This window comes from Balaenoptera physalus (assembly GCF_965194825.1).
Source record: "Balaenoptera physalus genome assembly, chromosome: 1".
NCBI classification, from domain to species: domain Eukaryota; kingdom Metazoa; phylum Chordata; class Mammalia; order Artiodactyla; family Balaenopteridae; genus Balaenoptera; species Balaenoptera physalus.
The window spans coordinates 121,334,800-121,360,886 of NC_138882.1; the positions used below are offsets into that span (position 1 = coordinate 121,334,800).

General features: G+C 38.9%; 1 protein-coding gene and 1 pseudogene across 6 annotated transcripts in view; one reads left to right on the forward strand and one right to left on the reverse strand.

The window, feature by feature from the left end:
- The window catches only part of DDAH1 (dimethylarginine dimethylaminohydrolase 1), a 248,395-nt gene that overhangs the window by 51,667 nt on the left and 170,641 nt on the right, over nucleotides 1-26,087 (forward strand). Inside the window, exon 2 of one of the 5 annotated variants that reach the window (XM_082410546.1) lies at nucleotides 11,748-11,903. The exons of the other annotated variants lie outside the window; for them this stretch is intronic. The gene's annotated coding sequence lies outside the window, so the exon portion shown is untranslated. The remainder of the gene's footprint in view (nucleotides 1-11,747; nucleotides 11,904-26,087) is intronic. 5 annotated transcript variants of the gene reach the window in all.
- LOC309636974 (DDB1- and CUL4-associated factor 16-like) lies at nucleotides 17,242-25,363 on the reverse strand (annotated as a pseudogene). Its single transcript has 2 exons — nucleotides 24,597-25,363; nucleotides 17,242-19,484 (listed from the first exon to the last, which is right to left on the reverse strand). The product of its transcript is annotated as a DDB1- and CUL4-associated factor 16-like (transcript).

Consider the following 26,087-nt stretch of genomic DNA (forward strand, 5'->3'; position numbering starts at 1 on the left):
CTTACTCTCCTACCCCATATGGCCCCTCCCCCCACCCTCTCCCCACTGGTAACCACTAGTTTGTTCTCTATATCTGTGAGTCTGTTGCTTTTTCACTATATTCACTAGTTTGTTGTAATTTTTAGATTCCACATGTAAGTGATATCATACAGTGTTACATCTTTCTCCGTCTGACTTATTCCACTTAGCATAATGTATGGCAGAATTTTCAAATGCTGGCTTTGAAATAGAGAAACTCACCTAGACAAGTCCTATAAGATGTTGTCACCTAAAAATACCCCTAGTGGATCATTGGGAGCAGGAAATGAAGCAGAGATAGCAAGTTCATACTGACTTTTAAAAGAGTCACTATGGAGTGTTTACAAGGATCCCACAGATGACTAAAATTAGTTTGTTTATTCTGCACAGCATTAGCCAGTGCTGACTCAAGATGGTGATACAAGCAGTGTTAAGCTGTGAGCTCACCAGGAAACTCATTCCCTAAAATTATTCTCTGACAGAGAAAGACCCCTAGTCCACATCAGTGGATGGAAGATGAGGTATAAATAATAACTTGTTATGCCGTCACTCAGAAGCTGTGTTTTCCGCTTGTCTCCAGATCTCTGTTTCTTGAAAATGTGAAAGCCTCCTGATCAGTCTCAGTGTGATGTGTGTGGTGTGTGTGTGTGTGTGTGTGTGTGTGCATCATCCTTTTAGTGGCGCAATACAATAATTGGGAAAAAAAGGCTAAGTGATCTGGTTAGGATCATTTCAGCAACTCACTGACACTTAAAACTGAGTTTTGGGCCCTATAAAGGTCCTATGAGCTGATAAGTGGAAATGGTCAATTGACTAGAAACATGTTCAGATAGGTGTAGGCAGAGAAGGCTACGTAGTCACGTGTGCTGCTGGGGTGGCTTCTTTGTTACGAAAAACGTATTTCTGTGTATAGTTGACCCTTAAACAAAATGGATGTTAGTGATGCTGATCTTCCTTGCAGTCAAAAATCCACATATAACTTATCGTGAGCCCTCAGTATCTGAGGTTCTTCCGTATTCTCAGTTTCAACCAACTGCAGACTCTATAGTACTGTAGTATTTATTATTGCAAAAAATCCACGTATAAGTGGACCTTCACAGTGCAAACCCACGTTGTTCAAGGGTCAAATGTGTTTAAAGGTCAGCTTATCAGAATAAAGCTGCATCCATACTCTACTGAAGTTACTGCTTTGGTTGATTCACTCAAGCAGTCAATTCCATAAAGAAAGAAATCCTACAAATCAACCATTTAAATAAATGGGCTAATCAACCCAGTAAAAAAGTGGCTCTAGCATTTCTGTACCAGCCCATAATCTGTTATGTTCTCTCTTCATGGCTGATTTTTAAAAGAGATTCATACAGATTTTCTACAGCATTCATTGCAGGACACAACTAAATATTCTTTAGTGTGTGCCAGAGTCATTTTGGTCCTAAACCATTCTATTTCTCTGTAGGTGCCCATTCTCTGCCACTGATAACTTTCCCCCATCTGCTTAATCCATTTTCTGGCTTATTAAGTACTGGGATTATTTCTTTAGTGACAAAGCCTTCAAACTATGCATCACTGATTTTCTATTTTTGCAGCCCTGGAATTTTCCTTGTTGGGACACTGAGTGCTTTATTTCTAATTAGGCTTTCCTTCTTACTCATATTTGGCTTTGCTTTATCAATAAATTACACAACCAGTAATTAGGAACAGGATCCCAGCGTGTGCTGCAAACACGATTCCCAGTCAGCCACTGGCGGGAAAGAAGGGGCATTCAGGGAGAGACGGAATTCGGACTGCAATGCAGGCAAGATGACTCTTGGGCTTGATAATGGAATGAGAAGTTGTTCATTTTTAAGCAACTTACTCAGGTTGGTGGTAGTTCTCTTTTGTAGTCAGATGAAAGTTTTTAGTAGAAACCATCCCCTTTTATTGGCTATTTCCTTTAAAATAGCCTTTATACCAAGAGGCAGCTTTAGAAAAAGCCGTTGGACCCGTCTGCTGTAAAACCAGGGTTGAGCAAAATGCTCCAGAAGTGAAGTATTTTCTAAGATTCTATTCTAATACCTCCACCTCCATGAAGTCTTTCCTAATCTCCCCCGCTGGGAACCATGTCTCCATCCTATCAACTCCCACAGCACTTTGAGACAATCCAGGTAAGGTACTCAGCACAGAGCCTGGTGTAAAGCAAGCATTGATAATTATTGTTCCTGTCTCTTTGTATTATGTATCACCTTCTGCTGGAGGGTCTAATGAAGCATTTTATCCTCAGCAGTGACTCACACTTTCCGGTACCTCTAAGCATGTGTTGAATGAATAATAGATTGTCAGTCCATCTCAGGTATATATGACCCTCAGGCTTGACATTCAGTAGACACTCAATAAGTACAGGGCTAATGAATATTCATTGAATGGATATAAACAAAAAAATCCACCACCGAAGTTCAGCTTTTATGTTCACAGGGTTAACTTTCCTAGTCTCCTGTTAGTGCCAAAGACATTGAACAACAATAACTTTACTCCTGAGCCCAGTTCCTATAAATGACCTACCAGTTATTTAAATAACTGGCCAACTAGCTTCATCGGCATGTCCCATATGCAGAGTAAAATAATTATGGCTAATACTTGTTGGGCATTTGCTTTGTGCCAGGCTCCGTTCTGAGCACTTTACATGCACTCACTTATTAAATTCTCGCTGCAATCTGTTCTAAAGACAAGGCACTGAGGCACGATGATGTTAAATCCTTTGCCCCAGGTCAGGCACTTGACAAATACTGCATGGCAGCTGGAACTGGGCTGGAGTTGCAGATGAGTTATGGTTTGATGGCATATATCTCCCTGCTTTGTGCAAAATGTAAAACAAGAGCAAATGCCGGAAGCAGTCCAGCCAAGATGCTGCTGCCCAGAGGCTTTATGTCTCTCTCAAATACCTCTCTGCTTTCCTCTTCATTGAAAGTGTCCCAGGTAGAGAGGGAGAGGAGGGCCACAGAAGCTGTTGCTTGGCTTGTGAGCACAGAAAATGTTTACTTCATGACTCAGACTCCGTACCTTTGTAAGGGTCTGCTCCATCAGTAAGCACCACCCTTCCTCACCTACTCCCACTTTCTCTCTCATACTCCGATCTCTCCCTGCTCTTCCCTTAGCTTTGAATTTTCCACTTCCCTACCCTCCTTCAATTGTCTGGGCCCTACAGGTCAGTCAAGATTCAACTTAGATGACACCTCTTGCTGGAAGCCCTCCCTGACCATCTCAGACAGGTGTCAGATCCCTACAACTCCTTGTGTACCCTCCTATCCTGGCTTATCATTCTACATTGTAATTGTTGGTTTAATCATCTCTGCTTCTAGACTGTGAACTCATCAAGGGTGGAAACCCTGTCGTGTCCACTGGTATCTGGAGATCCCAGTGTCAATTCTGGGCACAGAGGTGCGTCATAAATATTTGTTGAATGAACAAATAGGTGAATAAATAAAAGTGTTCCCTTGCAAGTTTATTCCACTCTGAAAACATTACATAAACCAACTGCAGAGACTCTGCATATCCATATTCAGATGCCTGAGATTGGCCAGAAGGACACAGGCAAGAATAACAGGTTAGAGATATTATTTCTTTGACCCTATGTATCAGAAAGAAAATATCCCACTATCCAACCCAAGACCATAGGCGTAAATAATGTTTGATGAGGGAAAAAAAATAAGCCTGAAAAATTTGTGGCTGGAAAAAAATGTTTCAAACAGCATTTTATTTTTCCCTTCTGTGGGCTTGTTGTATAAATTATGTGTGAGACAAATATGTGATAGAGAGATTCAGTGGTAATTACTTGTTCTCAAATGTCTGGTTAACCACGCCTCTTAATCCCACATACAGTAGTTTAGCACAGAATTAAATTCTGCCCTTTAGGCAGGATCAGCATCTGGAGTTTCGTGTTTCTGTAGTTTAAATGTTTTTTTCCCACTATTTGTACTTTTCCATTTAGAATAAATGCACTGGGTGTGTGTGGGGAAATATAAATAGAATGGGATTTTTATGATTCAACTCATCATCCTTATTGGTTTGTGGTCGATTTTTATAGATACTAATTTTTAAAATTACCTATCTCTAATTAGTTACAGGAACATAGTAAGAATTGCTGGGCCACTCTCCTCTAATGAATCTAGAATCTTCTCTTTGCCAATAATCAAAGTCTTTAATTTTATAAAGGAAATTCATGTCCTTCAACCTTTACTCCCAAAATGCAGAGACTTCATGGGACAGTGTTGTTTGACATAATTAGGGAGAAAGATTTTTCCCTGCTGCCATAATAGCAGGAATGGGGGAGGGGAAGAGGCATTGATCTAATTAACTGGGGACTCTCTTGCCCCCGTATCAGTGGTAGTACTTATTTATTCATTCAACATCCATTAATGTTCACTGTGTGCCTAGAATGTCCTGGAAGCTGCTATTTACTGGCAATATAAAAAGAACCAAGACATGGTCTCTGTCCTCAAGGAGCTTACAATGGAGTGGGAGACAGTTGTATAAATAACTGCCATCAAACAAGACAAGTCTTATGTGGGAGTCTATACAAAGTGCAGCAAGGCTTTAGGAGAAGAATTTAAGCTGGCTGGGGAAGTCAGGGATGTGGGTTCACAGGGAGGAGAGCATCTGAGCTGAGACGTGCAGGAGCAGGGGTTTGCCAGGCAGCAGAGCCGGTGACTGAGTGATGGGGGAAGGTGCTCTAGACACAGGGCTGAGAAAAGTGGGTCCTTGGAACCTTTGGGGCTTTATGATCAGTGACATGTGACCTGTGACCCACCTCACAACTCACAGAGACACATCAGTGTGAGGCTACCTGGGGAAGACGCTGAGGTTGGTGAGAATCTGTTCAGATTGGCCTGGAAGGGGGTGGGGGGCGACGGAGAGAGTGGGAGAAAGAGGGAGAGAGAGACAGACAGAAAGTGTGTGTTAGTTCACTCTGGCAGCCATATCAGGATGAGGAGGCAGAGGCAGCAGGACCTGTGCTGTAAGCCACAAGATCTGGACTGACTCAAGTTTTCAGCGCGTGGTCATGGCCATCTACATCCTCCCAGTACAACTTAGGCTGAGCCTTTCACGCAAATTAATTTGAAGGCAGAAAAGAGGAATTGAGCCCAACATTAGAATATTCTGATGGCGTGAGGTGGGATATTTTCAAAATAGAGTTTACTTTTTGGAGGGAGGATATTTGTGTGTGTTAATCTATTAAATAATGTATTTAACCTTAGAGAGGTAATTCCAGCACTTCCAACAGAGAACCAACCGAGGCTCCTTCATAGTTCTCCATCAGCATTTCCCCTTTTTCTTCTCTTTTTTTTTAAGAATATCAGTCAACCCTTTTGTTTTTTTAAATTTATTTATTTATTTATTTTTGGCTGTGTTGGGTCTTCGTTGCTGCGTGCGGGCTTTCTCTAGTTGCGGCGAGCGGGGGCTACCTTTGTTGCAGTGCGAGGGCTTCTCACTGCGGTGGCTTCTCTTGTTGTGGAGCACGGGCTCTAGGCGCACAGGCTTCAGGAGTTGTGGCACGCGGGCTCAACAGTTGTGGCTCGCGGGCTCTAGAGCGCAGGCTCAGTAGTTGTGGCGCACAGGCTTAGTTGCTCCGCAACATGTGGGGTCTTCCTGGACCAGGGCTCAAACCCGTGTTCCCTGCATTTGCAGGCGGATTCTTAACCACTGCGCCACCAGGGAAGTCCTCCCCTTTCTCTTGAAAAGCAGTTCATAAATACCTTCTTTATGCTTTACACAAAGTAAAAAATTATGGCTCCATTGGAGCCAGCGAAAATATAGGGAAGAAGGTTATTTTTATAGTTCACATAAAATCTGTGATGTCAGATCTATTCTTCCAGTAGCCTAAATCTTCTATTTAATTGTATATTGACATTTTTCTGTGCTTATGTCCATGTAAGTAGTTATGTCTGTTTCCATAGCTCTTCAGAATTTCGGGAAGGAAATTCTGCTCCAACCACCCTAATCTACTACTGACCCCTGTGTTCTGTTGATGAGGTCCCTTTGTGCCATGGCACAGTCCATTTTCCTATCTGAATTGTTCCATCTTAGAAATCCATGAACCTCTCCTCCTTCAGAATCTGGCTCAAAATTAAATTTCTCTGATAAATTTAATCACTATTCCAATTGTTTCTTTGTTTCTTGGCAACATTTATCAACTATTAAAACTTGCATACAAGTTTCTGTTTAAACCTTCTTGAACATTTTAATGTACATATTTTGGGCATTTTCAAACAGTATCATCCTTAACCTAGTGTAAGTGTTCAATAGATGGTGACCCAAACTGATGGACAGAAAGTGGAAACACATCTGTCTGTCCTAATTTTATGTTTACCTCTAAAATTTCAGAATTTTTTTCTAGAACCCAAAGTACTTGTTGCATCAGGACATAATCTCTATTTCTAACTTCTCAGTACAGTTCTATAAAAATTAAAATATATATATTTTATATGCACAGAAAAGTACAGAATATAAAAAAACAGAATTTTAAAAGGCAAATATCCTGTCATATATGTTCTAGATGTTTTATTTTTGTTAGAAAGAAATAAAATATTAAAGATATAATTGATATCCCTTTTGTAACCCTCTCTTACACTATTTCCTTTCTTTTCTTCCTAGAGGCAACCATAGTCCTGAAATTGGTGCTTTTACTTCCCATCTCTGTTCTATGCTTTTACTAAATATGTATTTTTCCATACTTAATATATTTATTAATGTTTGTGTTTTAAAATTTTACCTAAAATATACCATCACATATCTGGATTTTATTATTTTTTCCAATCTAAGAATCTCTGTATTTTATTAAACAGATGTAATCTATTCATATTTATTGTGATTATTGACATGTTTGGGATTGGAATTTTTTACTTACCAACATTTTTCAATGCTTTTTTTCTTCTTTCTTGTTATTTTATAAGTAATCATTTCTGTATTTGTTTGTTTGTTTGTTTCCACACTGTTTTGGACAATAAACACTCTATCTTCCTAATGTGGTTACCACTTTAAATTTTAAAATGTGCATCATTAGAAAAACTCCAAGTCTGTACTCACCTTCTCAATCTTAGTCTCTTGGTATTCATCCAGACATTTTATTCCCTATACAAATACAAATATCTTTTTTCTTTCTAAGAAAAATGGTTATACTATACACACTCTTCTATAGCTTACTTTTCTCAAATATATCTTTTGAACATTTTTCTATGTCAGTAATATGGTTCTGTCTCTTTTTCTTAATGGCTACATAGTAATGATGATGGTGACCAACATTTGCTGAGTGATTACTCTGTGCCAAGAGTTTCTCTCATCTATAGTTTACAAGAACCATATGTGGAAGAAGCTCCAGTTTGAAAATAAGGAACCTGAGGCTTAGAGGGGAGTGGTAGGTAAAATAATGGCCCCCAAAGACGTCCTCGTTTAAATCCCTGGAACCTGTGAATGTATTACCGTACAGGGCAAAAGGGATTTTGCAGATGGGTTAAAGGTTAAGACCTTGAGAGGGGGAGATTATCCTGAATCATCTGGGTAGGCCCAATCTAATCACTTGAGTCCTTAAAAGTAGAACCTTTTTTGTCTGGGTTAGAGAGAGAGACAACAGTAGAAGCAGGGTCAGAGAGGTGACAGTGTGAGAGGGATTCAGTACTCTGTTGCTGTTTTTGAGACGTAGGGGTCTACATGCAGGGACCAGCAAGAGGACTTTAGGAGCTAAGGGCTGACCTCAGCTAACATCCAGCAAGGAAACAGAGCCCTCAGTTCTACAACCACGTGGAACTGAAGTCTGTCAACACCTGAAGGAGCAAGGAAAGGGGTCCTCTCCTGGACTCTGAAAGAAGGACCCGAGCACTGCCAACACATTGGTTTCAATCCAGTGAGACCCATACCAGACTTCTGACCTACCAAACTATAAGATAATGAATTTGGGTTGCTTTACACCTCTAAAATTGTGGTAATTTGTTATGATGGCCGTAATAGAAAACAAATACAAGGAACCACAATGAGAAATTTACAGTGAAATGGGAACTCAGACTCAAGTGGTCTGACTCCAGGATGTGTGTACAGCTAAATCATTATTTATTAGCCAGTCCATATTGATGGGCATTTAGATTGCTTTCAATTTACAGTATGTCAGACAATGGGACAGTAGCTTTCCTGATATCTATATCTTCAAATACTTTAGCTAGAATTTCTACAGGAAAATTTCCTAAAAGTGAAATTATTGGGTCAGAGGAGAATCACATTAAGTATTTTTATAAATACTGCCAAATTACCTGGCAAAATGTTCCCAATGAAGCTCTTAGACTAGAACTGAAATCAGCAGGGAAAGAATTAACAAAAAGTATGGATGGATCTGGGTTATTGGTGACCATTTCAGCAAAGAAAAGAACTGAAATGATCAAATAACTGAAAGTGCCTTTCTCCTTCATTTTAACTGGAGGACTTGCAGACATCTGTTCCAGAAGAGTTCCTCTGGCTTTGTCTTCTCTCTGTGCATTGTGGACAGATTCACTTTGTGCTTTTACTTTTGAGTCTTGCTTTTTGGCCTTTGAGGCAATAATGACTGGCAAAAATAAATAGCCTTTTCAGTAAGGATCCCTTGTGCTACACATACATTCTAAAATACTCTATTACTTCAACTGAGGCTAGATTTTCTCACGTGCACAATAGGTACTTTGAAATACTAATAGCATTTCATTAATTTTGAATGATAGTCTTCTCAGCAGGGCCCTGGAACTCAACTTATGGAAGAAATCACTGGTTAAAGAAAACTAACATAGCAACCAGCTCACGTGTATGGGCTCTGTGACTAGCTGGCATTTTATGGGAGTCACCAAAGCAGGCCTGATAAGATTTAATGGCCAATTCCTCACGTGACTCTACATCAAAACAACCTCTACATTGCTGGAAACAACTTTTACTTTCTTTGGGCATCTTAACCCCACTCATTTATCTGGAAAGCGGTCTCCTTCACTCCTGGCTTACACCAATGCTTTTGTTGTGCTTGTAGATCTGATAGCATCCTTTTTTCCCAGGCTCTTTCTTTGTTCTAGAACTTCTTTATCTCTCACTCTACTGCCTCAGAGATTTTGGTTCTCTCCTTATGCTGTGATTTTTCCAACTTTAGAGTTATGAAAACTTTGACTCAATTGTTCTGCTTGTTTTTCTCTCTTTTGCTCAACTGCTAGATCCTGGGACATTGTCATAAACATCCTCATGGCTGTGAAATGGAAAGATGTCTAACTAATGATGTTTGTTTGTTTAGTTATTTATTTATTTTTGCTTCATTTTACCTAGGAAACCAGACTGGAAAATTTGAATTCTGATTAAATTTGGGGTATTATAATGAATAATAATACCTCCTATTTATTGAACATTTACCATGTGCCTGAAACTATTAATTTTTTTAAAAAATGCTTTAACTTAAAGTCTTCAGGGCCATTCTGTGAGATAGGTGCTACTATCATCCCCATTTCACTGTTGAGGAAATCGAGGCTTTAAGAAGTTAGGCAATCTGATCCAGGCTGTGTAGTAGTAAATGATAAAGCTGAGATTGAAACAAAAGCTTGTTTGACCAGTCTGTACTCTTAACCACTATACCAGAATGTTCTTTGGCATTTCAAAATCATTTGTAAGCATACTTCCAAGAATATTTTTAACAGAAAAATGTTAAACACAGAGCTACTTAGTTGTGATGAAGTAGAAAGAATACTGGGATAGGAGTCAAAAGGGGTAGTCTCAGCTGTGTCCTTAACTAACTGAGCAAGTCCCCAGGCAAGTCGGTTCACCAGCCCCTCCCTTATCTTCCCCCCCCCCCCCGTCTGTAAAAGTGCCAATCGTCTAGCATTCTTAAAAAAAACTTCGGGCTTCCCTGGTGGCGCAGTGATTGAGAATCTGCCTGCCAATTCAGGGGACACGGGTTCGAGCCCTGGTCTGGGAAGATCCCACATGCCGCGGAGCAACTGGGCCCATGAGCCACAACTACTGAGCCTGCGCGTCTGGAGCCTGTGCTCCGCAACAAGAGAGGCCGGGACAGTTAGAGGCCCGCGCACCGCGATGAAGAGTGGCCCCCGCTCGCCGCAGCTAGAGAAAGCCCTCGCACAGAAACGAAGACCCAACATACCCAAAAATTAATCAATCAATAAATAAATTTATTTAAAAAAAAACAAAAAACCCCCCTTGATTTCCTCTTCTTTAATTTTTCCTATACTAAGATAGATGAAATCTGCTGCTCCCATATCATTTGTGACAGTTAAGGCTGGTATCAAATGAGTCAGTTGGCACAAGGCTACTTGTTCTGAAAAAAGAAGAAAAAAGCAATGATTAAATGCCACACCCCCTCCCCAGGCAGAGAGCAAGCTAAGCATAATGACTCAAGTTCAAAGCCTAGAAAATCTAGGAGGAAATGGGGTGGATATATTCTTCTGTCTCTAATTTTCTCTGTGTATATTCATCTTTGACCATAACGATGTGGATAAATGTGTGGCTCATCAGTTAATCATCATCTCAAATTTGCTCAAGCCATTGTATAGCAATAATGCTACCAAACTGTCTTTGTCCAGTTGGAAATGAGACCCAGCCATCAAGAAGACTTGCTAACTTTCTCAAGCATGTATCTTCATTCTATCACATAGCTTTTTCCTATCTCATGTGTTTTTGGCTGAATTGTGTCCCCACAAAATTCATATGTTGAAGTCCTAACCCTAATACCTCACCATGTGACTGTATTTGGAGATGGGGCCTTTAAAGGGGGTAATTAAGATAAAATGAAGTCATATTGGTGGGCCCTAATCCAATATAACTGGTGTCCTAATAAGAAGAGGAGATTAGGACACAGAAACAAAGTTGGAAGGACGGCCATGTGAGGGCATAGAGAGAAGGTGGCCATCAGCAAGCCAAGAAGAGAGGCCTCAGGAGAAAACAAACCTGTTAACACCTTGATCTTCGACTTCCAGACTCCAGAACTGTGAGAAAATAAAATTCTGTTGCTTAAGTCAACCTATCTTTGGTATTTTGTTATGGCAGCCCTCGCAAATTAATATACCATGTTTCAAATACAGGGTTGTTTTTAGGTTTTTCCATTACTTCTCAGAAGATCTTTACCTTCATTTTTAATTTTCTTTCCTCCTTTGCCTGAGCTAGATTTTCTTGCCCTAGGAAGTCATACTCAGGTATCAAGCTTCATCCACGTACTGGAGTACAGGGATTTCACAGATGTTAACAGTGTTTGAAGAGTACCCAATGTTAGTGAATCTTGACTGGTATTTTGAATATAGCTTACATTTCTACACCTACGTAAAATCCTTGTCACTGCCTCACCTGTGGGTGTCAGTTCTTAAATAATTTAATTTTATAACTAATAAAATAAAAAACTGAACCATATATAATTGATTTCTCACCCCTCACCAATACCCCATGAATTTTTCTTCTTTTTCTTACTTCCTCTCTTGGTAAGATGCAGCAGCATGCCCATTCATCTAGGTTCATGTTCTCAAGCTAGGAACTTAGGAGTCATACTTGATCTTTTCCTTGCCTCATACATCCAACTCATTACCCACTTCTGTTCATTCTTCCTTTAAAACATCTAATAGGAAAAGACTTGTAATATTAATCTATAATATTAAATTTGAATTACAAATATCAGTATGGACTAATGAAGTACAAATATCAATATGGACTAATGTATTAAAAATATCTATGTATTTATGTATCTACCTATCTATCTATTCTAGCTCTGTCCACTGAAAGAACATAGAAGCTATGATATCCCCATAGCAATAAGCACATCCAGAATCCAGATTTTGTTTTCTATTCATCATTACCTACAAAAAGAATAATGGTCTGTGGAGAAATAGCTGATTCAAGGTGTTGGGCAGTGAAACTACAAGGTGAGTTTAGGAAATCTTGTATCAGAAACCAAGGAAGTGCTCAGTGATTTATGGGGGCATGTTAAAAGGACCCAGGAACTAGTTTGAAAGGATTTCCACTACACAAATTTTGAACAATTTGAAGTATAATTGATTGTAAAACATTGAATACATAAAAATCTATTAGTCCATAGTGATACCCCAAAAAAGTGAAGGAAAGGAGAAAAACATCATTTGGATCATTAGAGATTACTACTCAATAAATCCTTATTCTGAAATTGGTAGTAAAATGGAAAGAAGTAAACATTTACTGTATCTTTTTATGAGGAATTTTATATTATCCTAGTTGATGAGGGAAAACTCATCTTTAGAAAAGAATGGCAAAAAAGGAGCGATACTATTTGAAAGTCATTATTTTGCAACCCCCCAATGAAATAATTGATTCAGGCAAGGATCATCAGTGGTGAACGTTTATTGCGGAACAGGATAGTCACACGGTGACAAACATCACCACACATATTACTTACTAATTGCAAAGAGCAGAAGGGAGAGATCTGGTAGTCACCGCTTTGACCAAGTGATCGACCTAAAAGCATTGATAATATGCTATAATCTTGCATTATGTTTCTCCTGATGTGATGCAGATGAAACCCACAGAATTGTTTATGAACTACTCTTGCCAAAAGTGTTCAACCTGAATCTAATTAAGCCTTTGGACCTAACTTCAAATATATAGGAATTATAGGGCATCAGAGAACAATCAAATTACAAGGAAACCTATGGAGGAATCCCAAATGTGAAATATTCTATACGACAACTTTTTTGGATTCTTCCAAAAGTCACTATCATCAGTGAAGAAAGAGTAGGGGGGAACTGCTCTAGATGAAAAGAGATAAAGAGACATAACAACCAAATACAGTATATGAACCTTGATTGACTCTTGGCCTGATAAAAACAGCTAAAAACCATTTTGGGAACAAGTGGAGAAAATGTGAATATGAGCCATATGTTAAATGATATGACATACGATATTAAGAAACTAATATCAACGTTCTTAGATATGATAATGAATTGTGATACAGAAGAAAATTCTTTTTTTAAAAAATTAATTAATTAATTTATTTTTGTCTGTGTTGGGTCTTCGTTGCTGTGTGCAGGCTTTCTCTAGTTGCGGTGAGCTGGGGCTACTCTTCGTTGTGGTGTGCGGGCTTCTCATTGTGGTGGCTTCTCTTGTTGTGGAGCACGGGCTCTAGGCGTGCGGGCTCAGTAGTTGTGGCACACGGGCTTAGTTGCTCCACGGCATGTGGGATCTTCCTGGACCAGGGCTTGAACCCGTGTCCCCTGCATTGGCCGGCGGATTCTTAACCACTGCACCACCAGGGAAGCCCGAAAATTCTTACTTTTAGGAGATGTGTATTTGGGTGTGACTAGGGAGCAGGATCCTCCTCTCAAGCGGCAATATTACTCAGAATCAGTTGAATGTGGGCCCAGTGTTGCTAAATCATTGTCTTGGACAATAAGTCAAAAATAAAGGTTTGTATACAAATTCTCATTTTAAACACTGACAAGTAATTTTCTTTAAAACACTGCAGGCTGAAAAAAATTTGGGCTACAGTGTACGACTCCTCCACACTCACTCTTTCATACTGGTCTCTGTATCATTCTTTATTCTCTCTTCTTGATCTAGAATACTTTCTCCATCCTTTTCCCATTGAAGTCCTGTGAGTCTTTCAAAACCCAGCAAGCAAGGCCATTAACCTTCTCAAACTCCCGTAGGCAGAGCCAGCGCCCCCTCTTTGGAGTGTCTGGCCATTTATACAAACCTCCATCCTAGGACTTGGAATGGAATGACATATTTGGTTGTCCGTCTCCTCCCACTGGGTTCTGAACCCTTATGATCAAAAGCCACAGTTTATTCATTGTCGTCTACCCCGTGCTGCTCACAGTGTCTAATATAAAGTCAGCCCTCGATGAACATCTGTTGATTGAGTTGCAGCCTGTTAAATGCTGCAGAAAAATTTAGGACATGGCTTCTGTGGCATCCAGTTGGAAATGTACTTAAGAATGTCTGTGAATCAGTAAAAGAAATTTTCCTATTATTATATTCCAAGTAAGGCTGTCTTCTGGGATCATTTGTCTGTTATAGGAAGTCAGGTAAACAAGTTCAGTTTTAAAAAGAAAAAAATTGTCAAAATAAGATTCTTTCTGACCTTTTAGTCCAAGAGAATGAGTAATAGAGAACTGCTTCAAGGATGGATTTTCTAGGACAGTTTTGGCCAAGATCAGGCCAAGGATCTAGGCAGCTTCAGTAACCTACGAATACTCTAAACCTACTTGAACCTATATAAGAACTGAATGGTAGAGTGTGTACTAAATCAAGTCACCTCCTCCCTTTTGGGACATCAATTCCTGTACACCCTACACACCCAGTTCTCTCCTTCTTGTCTCTTTCATGCATTTTTTTTCTGCAATGCTTCCTTTCTTCCTTTCTTTCTCTCTTCCTTCCTTCCTTCCTTCCTTCCTTCCTTCCTTCCTCCCTCCCTCCCTCCCTTCCTTCCTTCCTTCCTTCCCTCCTCTCTCTTTCTTTCTGCATTCCTTTCAAAACCCAGCTCAAAACCTACTTCTTCCAGGGAGTCTCTGATAAATGCCACATGCCTTGATTTTCCCTTTATATTGTATTCTCCATTTATCTGTATTCTTTTATGCTAAGTATGGTCTATTCCTGTGTAGGCTATATAATTAGAACGATTATGTTATTAAGAATAAGATAATAATAATTTGGAGGGATAAGATTGTTAAAAATTCGGTGGGAATGTAAATTGATACAGCCACTATGGAGAACAGTATGGAGGTTCCTTAAAAAACTAAAAATAGAACTACCATATGACCCAGCAATCCCACTACTGGGCATATACCCTGAGAAAACCATCATTCAAAAAGAGTCATGTACCACAATGTTCATTGCAGGTCTATTTACAATAGCCAGGACATAGAAGCAACCCAAGTGTCCATTGACAGATGAATGGATAAAGAAGATGTGGCACATGTATACAATGGAATATTACTCAGCCATAAAGAGAAACGAAACTGAGTTATTTGTAGTGAGGTGGATGGACCTAGAGTGTGTCATACAGAGTGAAGTAGGTCAGAAAGAGAAAAACAAATACCGTATGCTAACACATATATATGGAATCTAAAAAAAAAAAAAAAAAGGTTCTGAAGAACCTAGGGGCAGGACAGGAATAAAGACACAGACGTAGAGAATGGACTTGAGGACGCGAGGAGGGGGAAGGGTAAGCTGGGACGAAGTGAGAGAGTAGCATTGACATATGTACACTACCAAATGTAAAATAGATAGCTAGTGGGAAGCAGCCACATAGCACAGGGAGATCAGCTTGGTGCTTTGTGACCACCTAGAGGGGTGGGATAGGGAGGGTGGGAGGGAGACGCAAGAGGGAGGAGATATAGGGATATATGTATATTTATGTATATTTATAGCTGATTCACTTTGTTATTCAGCAGAAACTAACACATCATTGTAAAGCAATTATACTCCAATAAAGATGTTAAAAAAAAAAAAATCTCCAGACCCCTCCCTGGAGATTCTGATTCTGTTGGCGTGGAATGGGGGATGGGTACAAGTATTTGAATTTTTAACAAGCTAATTCTTTTTTTTTTTTTGGCTGTGCTGAGCAGCTTGCAGAATCTCAGTTCCCTGACCAGGGATTGAACCCCAGCCATGGCAGTGAAAGCCCAGAATCCTAACCATTAGGCCACCAGGGAATTCCCGCAAGCTAATTCTTATCATCAGGCAACTGGGAGACACTGGCCTTATCCTTATAAAGCTTGGATTTTGGGTCAGACTAATTAGGATTTGAGGCTGGGCTCTAGAGGTTGTTAGCTGTGTGAAGCATTAGACAAGTTACCGTGTCCACAGACATGGTTTTTTATCTAGAAAATGGGGATGATAATCACTATTCCTCATTGTTCTGGGGAATTAAATGATTCATGTAGAGCATTAGTACAGTGCCTGGAATATTCTAAGTTCTCAGTAAATGTTGAAAATTATGTTTATATTTGCTTGTAATTTGCTTGGTTATTTACTATGATTCAAGGTCTGGGTGTTGGTTTTTCTTGTTCTTCTGTAACACTGGTGATTCAGGGTAGGGTGACCCATAAAATTTTGCCCCAGCCGAAGACTATTGTTGAGAGCCTGTTAACCTTTGCCAAGTTTTTATTGCCTCAACAAGATATCTCTTTTCTTTGTCCTCTTTAATTTTACCTGTCACCTCTTTAAATTATAAAAAGATCTTTGAGGCCAGTGACCCAGTTAGATACTTTTGTTACACAGTAAGTAGATCCAATACCTTGTATAGTGGGCTAGCGGCAGAGGGCATTATCTAATAGAACCCACATTTATTTCATAGAGTTATAGAACCATCATTTCTTATTTAGGTTACAACAGCTCCTAATGGGTCTTAGAGTCTTACACTCTTGCTCCCCTACAATCCAGTGTCTACACAGCAGCCAATGTGATCTTTTAACAATGTAATCACAGAAAGTCATTCCCTTTTGATCTTCCAATGCTTTCCACTGTATTTAGAATAAAATTGAAATTCCTTACCATGGTTATGTAAGCCCTACCTGATCTGGGCTGGTCTGTCTGACCTCATGTCCTGTCATTCACTTCCTGTATCATTACATTCCTGTAACTTTGCTGTGCCTCCTGTCTGGGTTTTTTTCCCCTAGATATTCCCATGATTAAGCCCGGATGTCACCTTCTCAAGACCTTCCTTCTGCCCCCTATTCAAAGTTTTCCTCCCCTTAGTTTCTATCTTATTAGTCTGCTTTATTTTCTTCTGATCACTTACCCACTGTCTGATACTGTATTTATCAGTAACTGTTGTTAGCTTGCTTGTTTATTGGAAGCTCCATGAGAGCAGGCATCTTGCCCATCTTGTATTCCTAGCACTGGGGACAGAACGTGGCACATTGCATGTGCTCCATATATGTTTGTCAAATTGATAAATGAACTTTACAGATAGGCTGAAGTACATCTACAGAATCCAGTAGATTTCAACTTTTTTTAAAAGTAGAAGACTCATCAAACAAAATATTTGGTTTTAAATAATTAATTTGTATGTTTGTTCAGTTCTTTTCACTCATTTCTTGACAATTAATAAGATTCTATACACAGAACAAGTTCTTAGCTAATACTTGGCAATTTAATGACTCCTTGTTCAACAAAAACTACCACCAGGGGGAAATCAATCATCTGACCAGTAGCTGCAGACAGTGAGAAAATCTGGCTGGAGGAGAAGCAGACCTGACCCCAGGGGACAAGGGCAGGTGAGAGGCACTGAGTCTTCTGGCAGCACAACTCCTCCAGGGTTTCTCTGCAGCTCTATATAGAGAGCAGTAGGAAGCAGAAGAAGCAGGGCCATCATTGAAGCACCCAGAGGAGAAGCAGCAGGAGAGGGCTCTTCAATGCTGCCAGAGCTGCAGTGAGAAGCTGCCTGGCCTGGAGCAGCCTTAGGCCAGTGGCTGCAGCACTGAAGAAAGGATGGCAGTGGTGGTGCTGGCAGCAGTGGTGGTGACAAAAGGACAATATCTCAGGGAGGTAGGGACACAGGAAGCAGGCTCCCTCAAGGTGCAAGCCAGAAGGGACTTGGGAAGGAGCAATAACTGAGAGATTACACTTTTATAATCTTAATTTTTTTAACATTTTAAAAACCAATTTCATAGAACATCTACATAGGAACAGTTACTGATACATTCCATTACACTAACATTGTACGGTTTCAGTTCAGTAATTTTCCATTAACAAATATTTTTTCTACCTACTACAATTCCCTCCTTTTTCCTTAAGACGAGACAACTAAGGCTCAACAGAAATTACTCATTAGGTTATAACCATTCTTCTCTCTCCTTAAAGTTGCTATACATTTATAGAATTTGTGTTTCCATTAATGCTTCAATTTTTTGATGCCACTTTGTATACAGCACTTAATTATGGAGAATAGAAAAAGCAAAACTAAAACAAGGAAGAATATATGCTATATCTTTAACAATCTATTTTCTGATTCCCTTTAGATGCCCAGTCAACCAGGATCACATACAGGTTTCACGCTTTATTGCAGATATGTGAAAGTCTTAACTGGTCTCACGCATTTTATGTGTGTTGACTTCTATGTTTTGACTCATCTAAATAAACACAGCAAGACTCATTTACAGGGGTACATATGCTTTCTATTCAACCAGAAAAAAATCTAAAGCTAGATGTAGAAAAACAATGATACTAAAAAACTCTTTAACTTCAGATTGTATTAGACTGAGATTTTCTGCAGTAAAGTTCTTTACAGTTAGAAGGTTCCTGAAAAGTTTGCCATGGATGTGGAAGGTGCATGAAGTACTGCTCCAGGAGACATTATACAGATGAAATACTTTAATCCACTAGCATAAATGCTCTCTTAATTCTTTCCCAGTGTTCCTTTGGAATGTGTTTTATTTGCTCTTGGTAAAGTCTGGATGCCAAGTTGCAGGAAATATATTCCCTACAGAACAGGTGTCTGTTTAATCCCCACGTATGATCTTATAAATGAGTTTAGCTAGAGACAGCCTGGTGGGAGCCTATAAAATGTTTACGCTATAATTTCAGGTCCCATAATAGGTCTGGAATAGTGTAGGCTACTACTACACTACTGCACTCCCTCCCCCAAAATAGGAACTCCTAAAGGGTGCTATATGTAGACCTATCAATATAAAATCTGGGAGATAAATCCATATTCCCACCATTTTCTTTTGTCTAATTATTCAATTTATTTCAACTGCTTCCCTAGAAATGAATATCAGAGAAAAGTATGCTCAGAAACGTGATTTTGGGAGTAGCTAACTTACCACTTTCCACAATGGCTATTCTGAAGTTTGGGTAACAAATGGGATAGTGGCCTCCTTTTCCTTCCCACTAAAAATTAGGTATCTAGTTAAGTCCATTACACAGGCAGAGTAAATTATGGGGAGAAATGAGTGTGGAGAATAGTTCACTTATCTTTTGTAATAAGGTCCCTTTTGACTAATTCTCTACTGAAATTCTCACTTTATCCACAGGGTCTTTCAAAGGGAATGCTCACAATGCGCATCTTCTGTAGTCGAGTTACAAGACTCTTGGGTATATATTCAGTACTTGATTGTATTTTGGGATATCAGGACAGGGCATAGTTGGGTTGAGAAGACATTAGTTTCTCAACTGTGGGCTGTGTAACTGTATTCCTTTCTCAACTGGCAACACAAGAGATATGAGAAGGAATGGTGGATCTTTATAGTGATGCAGTTAGGGGTTTGTTAAACTGCCTTTTGGAAGTCAGCATAAGTAGTGCTGATGGGTTCAGTGTGGGTTGTTTCCTTAACTGTTTTAGTTAACCAGCCACAGCAACAACCAGAAACACATGAATTAGGAACTTATTTTAGGTACTCAGGTAAGGGAGTGGCTCTACTCAATGTTCGGCTTAACTCTTTGGTGGCAAATTGCAGTGCTCTGTTTAGAGTGGCATGATCTCTAGACAGCTGACTGGGACTCATAAGGAGATTTTGAAAAGGTGGGACTCAAGAAGCAAGAAGAACTACAATCCTGCAGCCTGTGGAACAAAAACCACATTCATAGAAAGATAGACAAGATGAAAAGGCAGAAGGCTATGTACCAGATGAAGGAACAAGATAAAACAATTAAATGAAGTGGAGATAGGCAACCTTACAGAAAAAGAATTCAGAATAATGATAGTGAAGATGATCCAGGACCTCGGAAAAAGAATGGAGGCAAAGATCGAGAAGATGCAAGAAATGTTTAACAAAGATCTAGAAGAATTAAAGAACAAACAAACAGAGATGAACAATACAATAACTGAAGTGAAAAATACACTAGAAGGAATCAATAGCAGAATAACTGAGGCAGAAGAACGGATAAGTGACCTGGAAGACAGAATGGTGCAATTCACTGCTATGGAAGAGAATAAAGAAAAAAGAATGAAAAGAAATGAAGACAGCCTAAGAGACCTCTGGGACAACATTAAACGCAACAACATTCACATTATAGGGGTCCCAGAAGGAGAAGAGAGAGAGAAAGTACCCAAGAAAATATTTGAAGAGATTATAGTCGAAAACTTCCCTAACATGAGGAAATAGCCACCCAAGTCCAGGAGGCACAGAGAATCCCATACAGGATAAACCCAAGGAGAAACACGCCGAGACACACAGTAATCAAATTGGCAAAAATTAAAGACAAAGAAAAATTATTGAAAGCAACAAGGGAAAAACGACAAATAACATACAAGGGAACTCCCATAAGGTTAACAGCTGATTTCTCAGCAGAAACTCTACAAGCCAGAAGGGAGTGGCATGATATACTTAAAGTGATGAAAGGGAAGAACCTACAACCAAGATTACTCTACCCAGCAAGGATCTCATTCAGATTCGATGGAGAAATCAAAAGCTTTACAGACAAACAAAAGCTAAGAGAATTCAGCACCACCAAACCAGCTCTACAACAAATGCTAAAGGAACTTCTCTAAGTGGGAAACACAAGAGAAGGAAAGGACCTAAAAAACAAACCCAAAACAGTTAAGAAAATGGTAAGAGGAACATACATATCGATAATTACTTTAAACGTGAATGGATTAAATGCTCCAACCAAATGACACAAGCTCGCTGAATGGATAAAAACACAAGACCTATATATACGCTGTCTACAAGAGACCCACTTCAGACCTAGGGACACATACAGACTGAAAATGAGGGGATGGAAAAAGATATTCCATGCAAATGGAAATCAAAAGAAAGCTGGAGTAGCAATACTCATATCAGATAAAATAGACTTTAAAATGTTACAAGAGACAAGGAAGGACACTACATAATGATCAAGGGATCAATCCAAGAAGAAGATATAGCAATTATAAATATATATGCACCCAACATAGGAGCACCTCAATGCATAAGGCAATTGCTAACAGCTATAAAAGAGGAAATCAACACTGACACAATAATAGTGGGGGGCTTTAACACCTCACTTACACCAATGGACAGATCATCCAAACAGAAAATTAATAAGGAAACACAAGCTTTAAATGACACAATAGACCAGATAGATTTAGTTGATATTTATAGGACAATCCATGCAAAAACAACAGATTACACTTTCTTCTCAAGTGTGCACAGAACATTTTCCAGGATAGATCACACCTTGGGTCACAAATCAAGCCTCAGTAAATTTAAGAAAAATTGAAATCATCTCAAGCATCTTTTCTGACCACAACGCTATGAGATTAGAAATCAATTACAGGGGAAAAAAACTTAAAAAACACAAACACATGGAGGCTAAACAATATGTTACTAAATAACTGAGTGATCACTGAAGAAATCAAAGAGGAAATCAAGAAATACCTAGAGACAAATGACAATGAAAACACGATGATCCAAAACCTCTGGGATGTGGCAAAAGCAGTTCTAAGAGGGAAGTTTATAGCTATACAAGCCTACCTCAAGAAACAAGAAAAATCTCAAATAAACAATCTAACCTTATACCTAAAGGAACTAGAGAAAGATGAACAAGCAAAACCCAAAGTTAGCAGAAGGAAAGAAATCATAAAGATCAGAGCAGACATAAATGAAATAGAAACAAAGAAAACAATAGCAAAGATCAATAAAACTAAAAGCTGGTTCTTTGAGAAGATAAACAAAATTGATAAACCATTAGCCAGACTCATCAAGAAAAAGGAGAGGACTGAAATCAATAAAATTAGAAATGAAAAAGGAGAAGTTACAACAGTCAATGCAGAAATACAAAACATCCTAAGAGACTACTACAAGCAACTCTATGCCAATAAAATGGACAACCTGAAAGAAATGGACAAATTCTTAGAAAGGTATAACCTCCGAAGACTGAACCAGGAATAAATAGAAAATATTAACAGACCAATCACAAGTAATGACATTGAAACTGTGATTTAAAATCTTCCAACAAGCATAAGTCCAGGGCCAGATGGCTTCACAGGTGAATTCTATGAAACATTTAGAGAAGAGCTAACACCCATCCTTCTCAAACTCTTCCAAAATATTGCAGAGGAAGGAACACTCCCAAACTCATTCTATGAGGCCATCATCACCCTGTTACCAAAACCAGACAGAGATACTACAAAAAAAGAAAATTACAGACCAACGTCACTGAAGAATATAGATGCAAAAATCCTCAACAAAATACCATCAAACAGAATCCAACAACACATTAAAAGGATCATACACCATGATCAAGTGGGAGTTATCCCAGGGATGCAAGGAGTCTTCAGTATACGCAAATCAATCAATGAGATACGCCGTATTAACAAATTGAAGAATAAAAACCATATGATCATCTCAGTAGATGCAGAAAAAGCTTTTGACAAAATTCAACACCCATTTATGATAAAAACTCTCCAGAAAGTGGGCATAGAGGGAACCTACCTCAACATAATAAAGGCCATACATGACAAACCCACAGCAAACATCATTCTCAATGGTGAAAAACTGAAAGCATTTCCTTTAAGATCAGGAACAAGACAAGGATGCCCACTCTCACCACTATTATTCAACATCGTTTTGGAAGTCCTAGTCATGGCAATCAGAGAAGAAAAAGAAATAAAAGGAATACAAATTGGAAAAGAAGAAGTAAAACTGTGACTGTTCGCAGATGACATGATACTATACATAGAGAATCTTAAAGATGCCACCAGAAAACTACTAGAGCTAATCAATGAATTTGGTAAAGTTGCAGGATACAAACTTAATGCACAGAAATCTCTTGCATTCCTAGACACTAATGATGAAAAATCTGAAAGAGAAATTAAGGAAACACTCCCATTTACCATTGCAACAAAAAGAATAAAATACCTAGGAATAAACCTACCTAGGGAGCCAAAGACCTGTATGCAGAAAACTATAAGACACTAATGAAAGAAATTAAAGATGATACCAACAGATGGAGAGATATGCCATGTTCTTGGATTGGAAGAATCAAAATTGTGAAAATGACTATACTACCCAAAGCAATCTACAGATTCAATGCAATCCCTATCAAATTACCAATGGCATTTTTTACAGAACTAGAACAAAAAATCTTAAAATTTGTATGGAGACACAAAAGACCCCGAATAGCCAAAGCAGTCTTGAGGGAAAAAAACGGAGCTGAAGGAATCAGATTCCCTGACTTCAGACTATACTACAAAGCTACAGTAACCAAGGCAATATGGTACTGGCACAAAAACAGAAATATAGATCAATGGAACAAGATAGAAAGCCCAGAGGTAAACCCATGCACCTATGGTCAAATAATCTATGACAAAGGAGGCAAGGATATACAATGGAGAAAAGACAGTCTCTTCAATAAGTGGTGCTGGGAAAACTGGACAGGTAGCTACGTGTAAAAGAATGAAATTAGAACACTCTCTAACACCATACACAAAAATAAACTCAAAATGGATTAGAGACCTAAATGTAAGACAAGACACCTTAAAACTCTTAGAGGAAAACATAGGAAGAACACTCTTTGACATAAATCACAGCAAGATCTTTTTTGATCCACCTCCTAGAGTAATGGAAATAAAAACAAAAATAAACAAATGGAACCTAATGAAACCTAAAAGCTTTTGCACAGCAAAGGAAACCATAAACAAGACGAAAAGACAACCCTCAGAATGGGAGAAAATATTTGCAAACGAATCAATAGACAAAGGATTAATCTCCAAAATATATAAACAGCCCATGCAGCTCAATATTAAAGAAACAAACAACCCAATCCAAAAATGGGCAGAAGACCTAAATAGACATTTCTACAAAGAAGACATACAGATGGCCAAGAAGCACATGCAAAGCTGCTCAACATCACTAATTATTAGAGAAATGCAAATCAAAACTACAATGAGGTATTACCTCACACCAGTTAGAATGAGCATGATCAGAAAATCTACAAGCAACAAATGCTGGAGAGGGTGTGGAGAAAAGGGAACCCTCTTGCACTGTTGGTGGGAATGTAAATTGATACAGCCACTATGGAGAACAGTATGGAGGTTCCTTAAAAAACTAAAAATAGAATTACCATATGAACCAGCAATCCCACTACTGGGCATATACCCAGAGAAAACCACAATTCAAAAAGACACATGGTCCACAATGTTCATTGCAGCACTATTTACAATAGCCAGGTCATGGAAGCAACCTAAATGCCCATCGACAGATGAATGGATAAAGAAGAGGTGGTACATATATACAATGGAATATTACTCAGCCATAAAAAGGAACGAAATTGGGTCATTTGTAGAGACATGGATGGATCTAGAGACTGTCATACAGAGTGAAGTAACTCAGAAAGAGAAAAACAAATATCGTATATTAACGCATATATGTGGAACCTATAAATATGGTACAGATGAACCAGTTTGCAGGGCAGAAATTGAGACAGAGATGTAGAGAACAAACGTGTGGTCACCATGGTGGGAAAGCGGCGGGGGGTGGGGGTGGTGGTGGGATGAATTGGGAGATTGGGATTGACGTGTATACCCTGATGTGTATAAAATAGATAACTAATAAGAACCTGATGTATAAAAAAATAAATAAAATTAAATTCAAAATAAAGAAAAAACTTAAATTGCATGCTTACACTGAATTCAAAAAAAAAAAAAGAAAAGTTGGGACTCCACAAGAAGCTAGAGGAGGCCATTCAGGAATTGGTTCCAGTTTGGGTACACAATGAGAGCAATGGGAGAGTCTTAGAACTATCTCTTGAAGTATACGGACCGATGTGCTAGAATCCAAGAGTTTAGCAGGATATAACCAGGAATTAGGATTTAAATGTTTCCAAGTTGTAGAATATTTTAAAAGGCACTTAACCTGCCAGGCAAGACTCTCAAGAGTTGCTAGGTTGGGCACCACAGGGTCCTCTTCTTCAGAGGAATCCTACTCTTCCCCAGAACTCTCATTTAGGTAGTTAACGTTTTCTTCTTCCTCACTTTCTGATTCTGATAAGGGATCAGGAGAGGGATTTCTAGGATGCATTAGAATAGAACAACAGTATAGAAAAAAAGGTACCAGAAAAAGGTAACAATCTAAGCCCATAAAACACTAACACTGGCAGATAGATGCAGAAGATGAGAAACCCTTTTAATAGGATTCATTTGTCTGTTTCTCAGTCTGTTACACACACACAGTATGCCTCTGGCTCGTACCACTGTGCAGTTCTTCAAGATTATGTTGTATATTTTTCACTTACAAAGAAGACAGCTCAGTTCTCAGGACCAGTTCAGTGTGTATAAGTTAGTCACTTACCAGTTGCACAGGTCAGAGTCTCTCCTTCAAATCCTGGCTACCCAAGAAGAGAAAGGGTCCTCATCTAGGCAAGCTGATTTTCTTAGTGTCATCTCAACTGGTTGTGATATTATGGAGAGACACTTTGTGTGCTCTTTTTTGTTGGCAGGGATATTATATCTATTTGGTAATGAAAAGAAACTCAGTGGTCACCTTCTTTGTCCACTGGTACAGCAACTTTTGTGCAGGGGGATGGTGGGATGAGTTGTCAAGGATCTGTCTGGTGTGCACGGATCCAGTGTTTCCATAGGTGGTGCAAATGCCCTTGGAAACTAGTGACTTAGTTGTTGGACTATATCTGGAAAGGTCGCCTTAACCCATGGAGGATCCTTTCTTCTTCCTTGCATCACCTCCAGCCGCAAGACCCGACTAGGCCTAGTGCCACCAGCTCTGTTCCCTATAATCTTGATTTTTTTGCATGTAAAACTGAGATTACCTTAAATTTGCAACGGACATATTTGGATTAAAATTGCTTTCAACAACGTACTATACACTTCCAAATCATCTAAATGTTTGCAATCACTGTGTAGCTCCATTAAAATGTACATTTACATTATACTTTAAATCTGTATTTCCTTGGGACGTTCTCATATTTTGTAAGAATAGAAAGTTTATCTAAGGCTTCTTCTGTAATAGAAATGGAAACCTTGCTAATATCTGAATCATGCTTAGTGTAAAAGAGAAAACTGGGACCATCTGAACACTCAGTATCCTTTCTTGGCATAGAATGGTAGAGTATTGGTGTAAAAAGAACTGCTTTTTAAAAAAAATTCAGAGTGTTACTAAGTACCATAGTCCTTTGTCTTTGGAAATACTGTGGCT